Below are 13588 nucleotides of genomic sequence, written 5' to 3'. Positions count from 1 at the left end.
TAGTGTTGCTGCTAAGAAATTTGATGTTGTTCACATTTTCTACACTTTCTATAGAATATGTTTTCTCTCTCTTTAGAAGCTTTTAAGAGTTTTGTTTTTTTAAAAATACCAGCTATTCTGAAATTTCAATGATATGGCCTTAATGTGGACCTTTTAGCATTTACTGTATTGGCTAACTGTAGGTCCTTTAAGTCTGGAAATAATTGTCCATCAGTATTATAAATTTTCTTGTGTTGGCTTCTGATAATTTCCATACCTCCACCTCTCTGTTCCCATCTCTGTCTCTCAAGACCATTTCTCAATGGGATACTGGATCTTTTGGATCAGTCTTCTAATTTCTGGTGTATTTCTCCACTCATGTCTTTCAACTTTTTTGTTGAATGTGTGTTTTACATTGAACCATTATAAATTATTTATAAATACACACATCCTTTATAGTTATAAAAATTCATTTCATTCAACGAATGTTTATTGAGCACCTATTATATCTCAGTCTTTCTAATTTTTCTTCCTTTATAGCTTTTGTCTTACTTTTATTAGCTCTCTAAATCTATCCATTATAGTTTTTTAAGAATCTCTTTTGTTTCTTGGATTGTCACTATTTAGTCTAAATTCCTTGTGCTTCTGTTTGTTTGATTTAATTTATATATTTATTGTTATTGACTTTAATAAAATATCTGGATATCCTACACTGATCCATTCATAGTTAGGAGGCACTAACTTGGTATTTGGAAGCTCTGCACATGCAAGTGGAGTTAGTTGGCTAATGACAGTATCTACTGTATTATAGGGCAAAGAGGTAATGACTTGCCTAATTTGTGGGAGCCTCTCATTCTCATTACCTGCATCTCTGCTTTTTAAACTGTAAGATTTATTTAGCATACTCCAATCCCTTGTTTAAGGGGATGTGTATATTACCAGTAGCATTCTGATTAAGAAAGGGATTTAAGTATCTCACTGTTCTTACTTTCTTTTAATCTTCTGTAGCTCACTATCACCTCAGCTATGGCTGATATCCCTAGATGTCCACGGGTTAAAATCTCAGTCTTGTACTCAGATATACCAGGTATAGTCCTCTAGCAACACATAATAGGTTTGGAAATCAATAGCCATAATTGCTCATTTGAAAGACTTTCCCAGTATTCCTTTTTAGCCTCATTTTGCCACCATTCAAAACACATAGTATATGGTATCTTCTGAATTTCTGGTGTATTATCAACTTACATCTTTCTGTTGTTTCCAATGATAGATAGTTTTCACATTTCTCTGTTCTGTTAAGACAGTGACCATTTGTCTAATACTTTTGCTAGCTTCCAAAACACTTTTTGGTTGCTCCTCTTATTTTCTTACAGTCATTGTGGGTTTTTAAAAATTTTATTACTGCTATTTTGGTGACATTGTGGAGGGAGCAGAGAATAAACATGTAGATTTAATCTGCCATATGGACCCAGGTGTTCCAAAAATTACTTCAAAAATAATTTCAAGCAACTTCTGTGGGTAGGTGTGCTGAGATGAGGCTCAACGGCATATTCTTCCCCTTAAAAATTAGTCATGGAAAGGAAGTTTCAGCCATGGCTATGTGAAGAAGTCAGAACACCCTTTCTACAAACATCTATGAAACTAGATAAAGTCATCAAAATAATCATTTCAGGGCTTTTTTCTTTTGATTTGTTCAAAATTATGGGGTACATTTGCAATTTTGATACATGAATGGATTGAGTAGTTGTCATGTCAGGACTTTCATGGTATCCATCACCCAAACAACATACACTGTACCCACTAACTAAGCATTTGTTCTTGAAAAGATACCCCAGCTTTGTGCAACAACAGTAAAAGTATGAGGCCTTCACATATGGAGAAAACTCCACCTCTCTCCTCATGGCAGTTGGTGAGAATTGCAGTTTTATCAGCACAGGGACAGCAAGAAAATCCACCAACTTTGCTTCCACAGAGATAGGCTCAATATGGAGGGAGATATGCAAACAAAGTACTGATTAATGTAATCAACTAGTAAGCCCAGAAATACATTCTCACATTAATGGTTCATTGATTGTTAACAGAGGTACCAAGACAACTAAATGTTCGGGGGTCTTTTCAACAAATGATGCTGGAAAAATTAGGTAGCTACAACATGCAAAGAAATGAAATTGGAACCTATCTCACAGTATACACAAAAATTTACTGAAATGTATCAAAGGCTTACATATAAAAGATAAAACTATAAAACTTCTTGAAAAAAACATAAGAGAAGACCTCTGCAACCTTGGATTATGTAGAAGTTTCTTAGATAGTACACCAAAAGAACAATTCATAAAAGATTGATGAATTATACTGCATCAAAATTTAAAGCATTTGCGCTTCAAAAAATACCATTAAGAAAGTAAACAGAAAAGTCACAGACTGGAAACAACATTTACAAATCATATATCCAATAAAGAATTTGTGCTTGGCTAAATGATAATACAATCAAATTAAAAATGGGCAAAATTTTTAAATGGACATTCAGCAAAGAAGGCAAATAGCTAATGCATACACAAAAAGGTGCTTACAATTTTTATTCATTAAATTTCAATGAGATATCACTATATATAGGTAAGACTGGCCATAATAATAATAATAAATGTGACTATACTGTTTGCTGAAATGCAGTAAATTGAAGCCCTCATTCATTTTTGGTATGGATGTAAAATGTACAGTCACTTTTGAAAACAGTTGGTCAGCTTCTTAAAAAGTTAAATATAAACTTAAAGCATAATCCAGCAATTAAATTCCTAGATATCTACTTGGGAGAAATCAAGACATGTGTCCACACAAACACTTCTTCATAAATGTTCATAACAGCATCATTCATAATTGCCAGAAATTGAAAAAATACAAACATCCACAAGCAGTGAGTAAACAGAATGTTGTGTATCTATACAATGGAATGCTATTCAACGATAAAAGTAACAAACTACTGATACATGCAACATAGATGGCACTGCATCTCCAAATTATGGTAAATAAAAAAAGAAAAATCAGACACAAATGGATACATAATATGTGACTCCTTTTATATGAAATTTCTAGAAAAGGAGAACCCTCTACGCATAGAAAGCAGATGTGTGGTTGCCTGGGGCTGAGAGTGGGAGCAGGGATTTTTTGAAAATGGACACAATGGGACTCTTGAAGTGATGGCTGTATTATAAATCTACAGTAAAGTGATGACTGCACAACTATATAAGCATACTAAAAAATCCAACTCTTCACTTACAATTAATTTTATGACATATAATTTATACCTCCATAAAAGTGTAAAAAAAACCCTCAAACCTATCATGAAAACTGCATTCCAAAAGTCTTGGAATAGTTATAATTCTCGAGTAGTGTTTTTAAGACTGGAAATAGTCAAGTAGACAAATTGTATTTTGACTCTATTTTGGAGAGAAGTCCTTGTAGATTCAGGAAGTTAGTAATCTTAAGATTGTTTCTAGCTCTATATGCCCTGATATAATGTCTTGGCAGTTGAGGCTTTTGCAGTCAAAGTAATTCATAGAAAACAACCAGATAAAAGAAAAATATTAATATAGATACAAGTAAATTTTTCATTTAAATATACCTAATTATAAAGTTAATTACAAAAATTAATTGCATTAAAGAGCTCAAGTACCCTACACCTTTTTTACTTATTAAGAAATCAATATCCTTTTCTGGTCCTAATGGAGCTGGAGGCAAGTTCTTAATTTTCATTATTGTTGTTCTGTGATTAATTATATACCACAATGTCTGGAATAATATTGGACGAATTAGAATGAATAATTGTATAGGCATATAATGATGGGAATTTGAGCTTGAATGATAGATATGTGTAATGAAAGTGCATTTATTCATCTACTCATTCAACAACTATATAGTACTATTTATCAGCTATTGTGATAAAACAGGGAATTACAACAGTGAATAAGACACAATTTTTCCTTAAGAAATTTATCTTCATCTAGTTGAGGGGACAGAGAAGTACAATAGTAGTTGTCATTAGTGTGGAAAATATTCTGATGGAGATAAATACTGGCATGTAATTGTTATAGGGACCCTGAGGAGAGGCACCTGATCTAGGTTGGATCAGGAAATGTTTCTTTCAGGATGTGTTTCCTAAGCAAGTGTATTAGTCTGTTTTCACACTGCTATAAATAAATACCTAAGACTGGGTAATTTATAAAGGAAAGAGGTTTAATTAACTTACAGTTCCACATGGCTTGGGAGACCTCAGGAAACTTACAATCATGGTGGAAGGTGAAGGAGAAGCAAGTACTTTCTTCACAAGGAGGCATGAGAAAGAAGAGCAAGTGAAGGAAGAACTGTCAAACACTTATAAAACCATCAGATCTTATGAAAACTCACTCACTATGATGAGAACAGCATGGAGGAAACCGCCCTCATGATCCAGTCACCTCCCTCCCTCAACACGTGGGGATTACAATTTGAGATGAGATTTGGGTGGCAACACAGAGCCAAACCATATCAGCAGGATTTTAGAAAACTTGTCAGTTATCCAAGTAAAGTGGGAGAGGAATAAAAGAAGAATATTCCATATAGACAGAATAGCACATTTAAGTCTTAGTTGAGAGAATGATGTGTTTGAGGAACTGAAAGTATAATTGATTGAGCATAGAGGTTGGAACTTGACGGGATAAATAAGGCTTAACCTAGAGTTAAGGACTAGATCCTGAAGGGCATTATACATGCTGCTGAGGAGTTTGGAACTATCATAAGGGCAATCATGGCCCGTGAAGATTTTTTTTTAAAAAGAATGCCAATATTAGAAATAAAATGGAGGATATGAGAAATGTGACAGAGGTACAACTTCATTGGCTTCATGTAATAGAAACCCAGTAACAGTGGCTTACTGACTTTATGAAATGAGGTGTTTTGTTTTGTTTGTTTGTTTGTTCAGATAGTAAGGAATATGGACACAGATAATCATGACATAGTAGCACCGTGTTACTGCCAGCAACCATGACTTCTCCCTTCTGGCTTCACTATTTTTTGCATGGAGCTTTTCTCCTTGTACTCACAAAAGGGCTGTTACAATTCAGACATTGCATCTACATTCTAGGCATGAAGGGAAAGGTTGTGGATCAAGAGCTGATGAAACAAGACAGTTAAGTTAATCAATTTTAAGGAGTTTTTCCCAGGAAACTTTTGGGGTAAAATCCACTTTCATCTCGTTGTCCAGAACTATGTCCTATGCTAGCAGCAAGGGAAACTAAGAGATTAAACATTTTTAATTAGGTAAATCAAGGCTATGGAAGCAAGAATAGATATTGAGTAGGCAACCTGTAGTGCTTGACTTTTTAAGGGTACCCTGGACATTATCAGCAACAATGGGGTTACAGAGAAGCAAATCAATTCGAGGTATTAACACAAGTGGAAGTGACAAGATCTATTGATTCTTTGGAAATTAAGGGTAAAGAAGAGGAAGAAATCAGGATGATTCCCAGGTTCCTGCCTTAAACAATTGGATGCGGTGTCATTTACTGAAACAAAGAATGCAAATTGTAAGGAGAAGTAGATGAATTGAATTTTGGATACGTGGAGTTGGTGTCTGTTGGCTCAAAAAAATTCCAGCCACAGGTACAGATTAGAAAGTCATCTACATATCAGTCGTAATTAAAGTCATTGGAGTGAATGAGAGCTCAAAAAATAGAAACTGAGAAGAAAAAAACAGTCAAGGTATTTTAAAGACAGAATTAATAGGATTTGGTAAAGTGTCAACTCTGAAGAGGAAGCATGTTCAGATTTTATAACTGGAAGATTCTTCGATGTTTTGGCAGTGCAAAAAGGAAATTGATACTTAATAGCACTTTTTTCTCTTTTTGACAAGGCATTTTTATTCTTTGTAGTCAGCTCTAACACATGATCAATTTTAAATTGCTTTATGCTCTCTAAGACAAATAGCTGATTAAATTGAATATGTGTAATAGAAACTGTTAAACCTGAGTTGTGACTTGACATTTTTGAGGCATGGAGCCAGCTTTCACTGCCATCACAAATTTTGCTCCTGGGATGAGTATTTACTTATTCTGTATCTTAGCTCACCATTTTGCAAATGTGGAGACTGTGACCCATGCTAACCTTGTGGGGACAGGTCAAATAAAGGTTTACAGTACATGGGCTCCTGAGAAATAGGAAAATAAAGATTGAGTTACTAAAGAGCACGCTTTTCTCTCTCATTGCTATACACAGAGGTCAGAGATGAGTGTTCTTCAGGGTCATTGCCACTTCCTGTTCTTCCTTTACCCCTTGCTTCTGAGAAGCCTCAATCAGTAGGGTTTCCACACACTGAACAGTGAGTGGTTGACCTATTGTATTTGTTTGATACTCAACACAGAGAAGTTAAGAAAGGCTATCATGCATTTGCTGAACTGATAAAACAGAATACAATCCATTCCTGGGAAAATGTTTTCTGCTTTATGGAGATAAATATTTATTTCAACTCTACTGAAAAGCATGTGCCTAATAAATAATCTGTTTCTTTTTTAATGGTCTGTTTATGTTTTAGATAATTCACATCACAGATTTGGGTCGCTTACATCATATAAAATTCTCAAAATGTATTTTCATAAATTACTTTCGAGAAGATCTAAACTTAATCATCAAGAAAATAGCCTTCATTTTCTATGTTCCTATAAATGACTAAAATTTCTACTTCATAACATTCATAGATATTGAAGTCTTTTATACACATAATTACTTTTTATGTGAAAGGATTCAAAAGCTTATAAGGAAGGGCATGTCACAATTTATACAACATTGAGGAACACTTTTGTTTAAAAACAATAATTTTGTTGCAAACATTTTTAAAAACATGTTAATTCCAGAGGCATCATTCCAGAATACATCACAGAAAATGGAAGCAAGAATCTAGGGACAGGACCCAGTAAGAATGATGTGAATGATTTCAGATGCCATAAGGATATATAACTAGGTTTATGTTTTAGTATTGTACCGCCGAGCTCAACTCAAAATTGGTTTTGTGTTCCGTTCTTCTAACCAATCCCAGCCCCACAGCATCTCTGCTAAGTGACTCTTTATCTCTTACATGCTTCCTAAATGAATATCATCATCACTTATCTTTTAAAATACAAACGTCTTTATATGACCTGTTTGCAATCTGATTATTGCAATCTGAAGAATTTCCCTGGCAAATAATGACATTTAGAAGTTGCATTCCTAAAATACAGTAGTCTCCTCTTATCTGCAGTTTCACTTTCAATGGTTTCAGTTCAACAGTAGTCTGAAAATATTAAATGGAAAATTCCAGAAATAAGCAATTCATAGGTTTTTAAATTGGGTGCAATCTGAGTAGCATGATGAAATCTCATATCATCCTGCTCTATTCTGCCTGGGACATGAATCCCTCCTTTGTCCAGCCTATCCACTCTGACTAGCTACCTGGTCGTTAGTCACTTAGTAGTCGTCTTGGAGATGAGAGATACTGTTGTAATATTGCAGAGCTTGTGTCCAAGTAACGCTTATTGTACTAAATCATGGCTCCAAAGTACAAGAATAGTGATGCTGACATGTTGTTTTAATTGTTCCATTTTATTATTCGTTGCTGTTAAGCTCTTACTGTGCCTAATTTATAAATTAAATTTTATCATAGCTATGTATGTATAGAAAAAAACATAGTATATATAGGGTTCAATACTATCCACGGTTTCAAGTATCCAATTGGAATGTATCCCCCGTGGATAAAGAAGGGACTACTGTAAATTATTTGAAGTCAATAGACTAAATCAAGAACTGAAGGAAAGAATGAAGATTATTTTGTAAGTTTAACTGTGTGCAAGCTATCATATTAGAGATCTTTAGAAATAAGCCCCCCCCCTTTTTTTAATTGCCTACAATCCTGAGAGGCACTGTTACCATCTGGAGACACAAATGGAGAATGGACTTTAGAAGAGTTTAGTAACTGACTTCATGTTTCAGAGGAAAGTAGTGAAGTGAGGATTTAAACCCTGATTGTTCACTGCACAGCACCTGCTAAGAACTATTGCTCACTAACTCAAATGCAATCCTTCACACTGCGTATGTTAGGAAATGTGGAACCCAGGTGCCAGACACCTTCGGGTACTCAAGTGTTCCTGCTTTGAGGAGTAATAATGCTCTTTCATCCTTAAATGAAACAGCCTTGAGCTTCTGCCTTGCAAACTTTGCTAGCATATTGCCCTTACTAAGATTGCTGAGAATTCCTGAAGACTTATTTCCTATTCACTGCTGCTCATCTCTTTTTAGCATCTTGACCCTCTCTTCCTGCAGCTCATTTCACCTCTCCACCCTGCTCTCACTCACAGATAGAACACTGTCCCCCCTTTTACGGTTTCCCTGAAGCATCCCAATATAAAGCAGTTTTATGCAGCATTTTTCCACTGAAGTGTTGAGGATAACAGAGTTATTATTGTAGAGCACATCAAATCAAACCACTTAAAATTGAGTAGGAGGCATTCCTGCTCATCAGAATTCTCTAGCCAGTATCACACTAGGAATTTCCTCTTTGCCGTCTTCGCTCAGGACTTTCCTTCTCCACGTTTTTCTCTGGAATTTTATGCCTTCCCCTCTCTTCTTGGTTCCCAGATTCCCTTCCTCTCTGGCTCTCTTTGGCTGCCAAAGGAATTCTAAAATCTTTTTGTTGTTTTATTTTCACTTTGCAGAGATTTTAGCTCTCTTGCTTGTTTGCCTTCAACTAAATTTGTTAATAAGTTCTAAAATAAAATACTTTTTCCTTAAGACAAATATTGCCACCAGCAACAAGTCTTTCAGTTAGAATGTAATAATTCTTATTTTTCTCTTCCCTGAAGATAGAATGGCACAGAAACAACATCACCAACTAGCCTTGGGAGAGGGCGGGCTTGCTTGACTGTTAATAATTTATTCCACAGATATTATTTTTATCTGAGGATCTCATTCTTCTGTGAGTCAATGGAGACATGGGGAACTTTAAGAGGACATAATGAATTTGTATAACTAACAAATGCCACAACTGGAAATTGAATTCAGATCTTAGAAATTAAGGCCAGTAATGATAGCTATGGTAGCTTTAAAAATTCAATGAGATAATGCCTTGGGTAATGGCAGGAGTTGTCATTTTAAGTCCTAAAATACTTAACTGGCTGAAAGGACTTGTAATAACTCTTCCCCAGCAACACTGTCTTGGTGGCATTAATGTGATCTTTGTGAGAGGTCAGTATATGCAAAGACTTGGTGCTGCTACCATTTTTCATAATTTGGCTACTGCCTGACCTCCTATAAAAAATGCATGTGTTTTGCAAACTCAAGCTAAAATTACAGAATGTTGCTAAAACCCTATTGGCTAAAATGCTTTACAATCACCATGACAAATGAATTTTGCTTAAGAATGAGAAACTTCGATATTTTTAATAATCTTGTAGATGGTAATATTTACAGAAATTTTGCCATCCTGGTGTATTTTCTATCACCAGGTACTCAGGGGCTAATAAAGTTACCCCAGAAAGGTCATTCATTTTACTATCTTGGCTATCTCTTTTGACATTTGGTATGCCATAATAAAACTTTTAGCATTCACATTTTTTTAAATATGAAAAAAGTGAGACAGAGTGTTTAAGTGATTTGCCTCATATCGCACAGCAATTGAGGTGCAGAGCTAGGATTCAAGCCCCAAAGCCTGAATCTAAGCTGAGTCTGAGCATCTCTCTCTACCCTCTGTTACTAGATTCAGAATCTTTACCTTTATCGCTTGCCACATTCCTTCAACGTGTTAAAAACTGTGTATGTTATACATTTAAGAAACTGAAAATTAAATAATGTCATCACCCTTCAAAATGAATCACAGTCTCTATTAATACGGTATGAGTTTTTCATTGTTTTTATTTTCTTTCCTCATGCTGTGGTTAAGTTTCACAATCTTTTATCTACTGCATATTCATTGATTCATTCATGCGTTAATGAGCATTCTGTGAACAGTGATTCAGCCCCATCTGTGTGCCAGGCGCTCTTGCTTGTGATCAAGTCTCAGACTTACACTTTGGTCCCCCAAGCAGGATATTTTTGTTGCTGTTTAAACATTGATAACATTTTCAATAGATAAATTATCTCCATCTTCTTCATAAAAACCTTCACTTTAAAAATACAGTAACTGAGGCTCAGGAAGGTTAAAAGATTTGCCCTCAGCCAGGTTGTTGGGAATCACAGGGACTTGAATTTAGATTTTCTAATTTGCTATATTGGTGGTTTTATCACTAAAAAAGGAAGCAAGTTGTAATCCAAATATCACATGAAACAGTAATCTAGGAAAAGCAATAAGTGGGTACATTATTTATAATTCATGCTTTTATTTATTCGATTTTGAAAATTGATTACATTCTTAAATTTTATTTTATTACACAACTTTCATGTCCATTTTTTTTTTAAATCTCGCACCTCTAACTTGGAAACTAGTTTTAGTCAATAGTTCTATAAGACATCCCTGTTTCACTTAAATACTTAGCTTTAGAAAGAGGATAGAAGTAAGGACTAATTCATTTAAAAAAATCAGTCACTTTTCTCTTTTGCTCTAGTTCATCCTTAGCTGGAGTGTTAATAGTTTAGCCTTCTTGTTGGTGGTAAGACTTTGCAGAATTTTTTAGATGTATGAAAAATCAATTGGCTTAATTAAATAGGGAGCAGTGTAGGAGTTATGGACAGATCACAGCTACTTAACTTACACAGGCAATGAGCATATGAACTTGGCCTCCTCAGGCCCGTTCATGTCAGTAATTTTAGGACAGAATCACTGACATATCTTTCCACAGTGGCAGAGTTCCTTTGCATCAGTAACCAAGATGTGGATTGATTTATCTGCCTTTTTATCTCCAAAAATATACATTTTTTCCACATGAGTTGTACTTAGAATGATATATTCATTCAATTTTGTGTTGTCTTAAAAGATAACAGCTTTACTAAAGTAGAATAAATTACCAAGCCATAAAATATAGAACTTTTTTCCCAAGAAAAAATATCCATCCAGATATTTAATCAGACTATAAGTGTGTATATGCTGTTTCTCATAGTCTTTATCTGGTGATTTATAAGATTCTCTTGAAATAGAAAATCTCTTTACTGACCCACTTCTGAAGAAACCATATCACTTTAAGGCTGCCATAAGTTGATTTCAATAGGTAGCTGTGGGTTTAAAATTAAACTAAAATTTTGTAGGCCAAATGAACCTTATTTATTTTTTTCCTTGACATTCAGGAACCTACTAAAGTGAAAAGTCAGTTATTTTCTGTTTGGTTACTGTGGATATTCTTAAAAGTTATAAATTACAAGAGCTTTTCAATTAAGTGCTTTATCTTTGATAATCTCATACAAAATAAAGTAGGTGAAACTTATGAAGTACTAGGGAACATTCATTTTGCAAGTACTTTACATGTATGAACTAAATTCTCACATAAAGCCAAGTAGGGACTATTATTACCAGGAAAGAGTTGCTTTGAAGTTAAGTGACTTGTCCAAGGTTTCATGGCTAATGATGGTGTCCTGGAACATGAGAACAGGCAATCAACTTCAGTCTGAACTTCAGCCTCAAAGCCATATTAACTCTCCTCCTAATAGCTTGTTCAGCCATAGCAATACTGTATTTCCCCCCAAAATAGGGAAAATTGAATTTTTAGATAATTGAATTCCCTCATCATTAATGGAGACAGACAGTAGTGATAGAAGTTATAGTATGATTTATAGTATGATTCATTTGCAGGTGAAATCCAGGTAAGATGACTTAATGTTCCTCTTTCAGAACCAATAATGTAGCCTATAATAAGTGTTAAAAGAAAATACCAGCCGGGCGCGGTGGCTCACGCCTGTAATCCCAGCACTTGGGGAGGCCAAGGCAAGTGGATCACGAGGTCAGGAGATTGAGACAATCCTGGCTAACACGGTGAAACCTCGTCTCTACTAAAAACACAAAAAATTAGCCGGGTGTGGTGGCGGGCGCCTATAGTCCCAGCTACTTAGGAGGCTGAGGCAGGAGAATGGCGTGAACCCTGGAGGTGAAGCTTGCAGTGAGCCCAGATTGCGCCACTGCACTCCAGCCTAGGCGATGGAGCGAGACTCCGTCTCAAAAAAAAAAAAAAAAAAAAAAAAAAAAAGAAAAGAAAATACCTATGCTTCATCAGGAATTTAGGTGAACCTACTGTATGTTATGAATGTACCTAATCCCTAGTGGTAATACAGTGAATAAGACTTAATGTTTAAGTTTGAGAATTTCTCTCTGTTAAAAACCAATGTAAAGGCAGCTAGAGAGAAAGATCAAGTCATGTACAGAGGGAACCCCGTTAGGATAGCAGCAGACCTCTCAGTAGAAGCCTTACAAGTCAGAAGAGATTGGGGGACTATTTTTAGCATGCTTAAATAAAAGAAATTCCAACCAAGAATGTCATATTCTGGAAAACTAAGCTTCATAAGGGAAGGAGAAATAAAATCCTTCTCAGACAAACAAATGCTGAGGGAATACATTTCAACAAGACCAGCCTTATAAGAGGTCCTTAAGGGAGTGCTAAACATGGAACCAAAAGAACGGTACCTGCTACCACAAAAACACACTTAAACCCATAGCCCACAAGCACTATAAAGCAATCACATAATCAAGTCTGCATAACAACCAGCTGACAACATGGCAGGATTGAGATCTCACATATCAATATTAATCCTGAATGTAAATGGGCTAAATGTCCCATTTAAAAGATATAGAGTGGCAAGCTGGATAAAAAGAGAAGCCCCAACCCTCTGCTGTCTTCAAGAGACCCATCTTACATGTAGCAACACCCACAGGCTCCAAGTCGGGGGATGGATTAAGATCTACCATAAAAACAGAAAACAGAAAAGAGTAGGAATCACTATTCTTATAACAGATAAAACAGATTTTAAACCAATGAAAATTAAGAAGGACAAAAAAAGGATATTACATAATAATAAAAGATAAAATCCAAAAAGAAAACTTAACCGTCCTAAATATGTACATCCAACATTGGAGCACCCAGATTCATAATACAAGTTCTTCACCTATAAAAAGACTTAGACAACCACACAATAACAGTGGGAGGCGTCAATGTCCCACTGACAATGTTAGATTATCAAGTCATAAAACTGACAAATTCTGGATTTAAACTTGACACTTGACCAACTGGAATGAATAGACATCTACAGAACACTCTGTAAAAAAGAATAAAATTATGTCCTGTGCGGCAACATGGATGGAGCTGTGGGTTATAATTCTAAGCGAGTTAATGCAGGAACAGAAAACCAAATCCACATGTTGTCATTTATAAGTGGGAGCTAAACATTGATCAGCCACAGACATAAACATGGGAACAATAGACACTGCAGACTGCTAGAGGGGGGAAGGAGGAAGCGGGGCATGGATTGAAAAATTACCTATTGGGTACTAGGCTTAATACCTGAATGCAATATATCCAGGTAACAAACCTGCACATGTACTTTCTGTATCTAAAATAAAAGCTGGAAAAAGATAATTAAAAAAACCCCCAACTTTTCAAATACTCTTATGCTATTCTTCTGCTTTAGTAAATAA

The sequence above is a fragment of the Pan paniscus genome, chromosome 7, assembly GCF_029289425.2.
Source record: "Pan paniscus chromosome 7, NHGRI_mPanPan1-v2.0_pri, whole genome shotgun sequence".
Classification (NCBI taxonomy): Eukaryota; Metazoa; Chordata; class Mammalia; order Primates; family Hominidae; genus Pan; species Pan paniscus.
The sequence above is the reverse complement of the archived record's forward strand: the minus strand, read 5'-3'. Positions refer to the sequence as shown.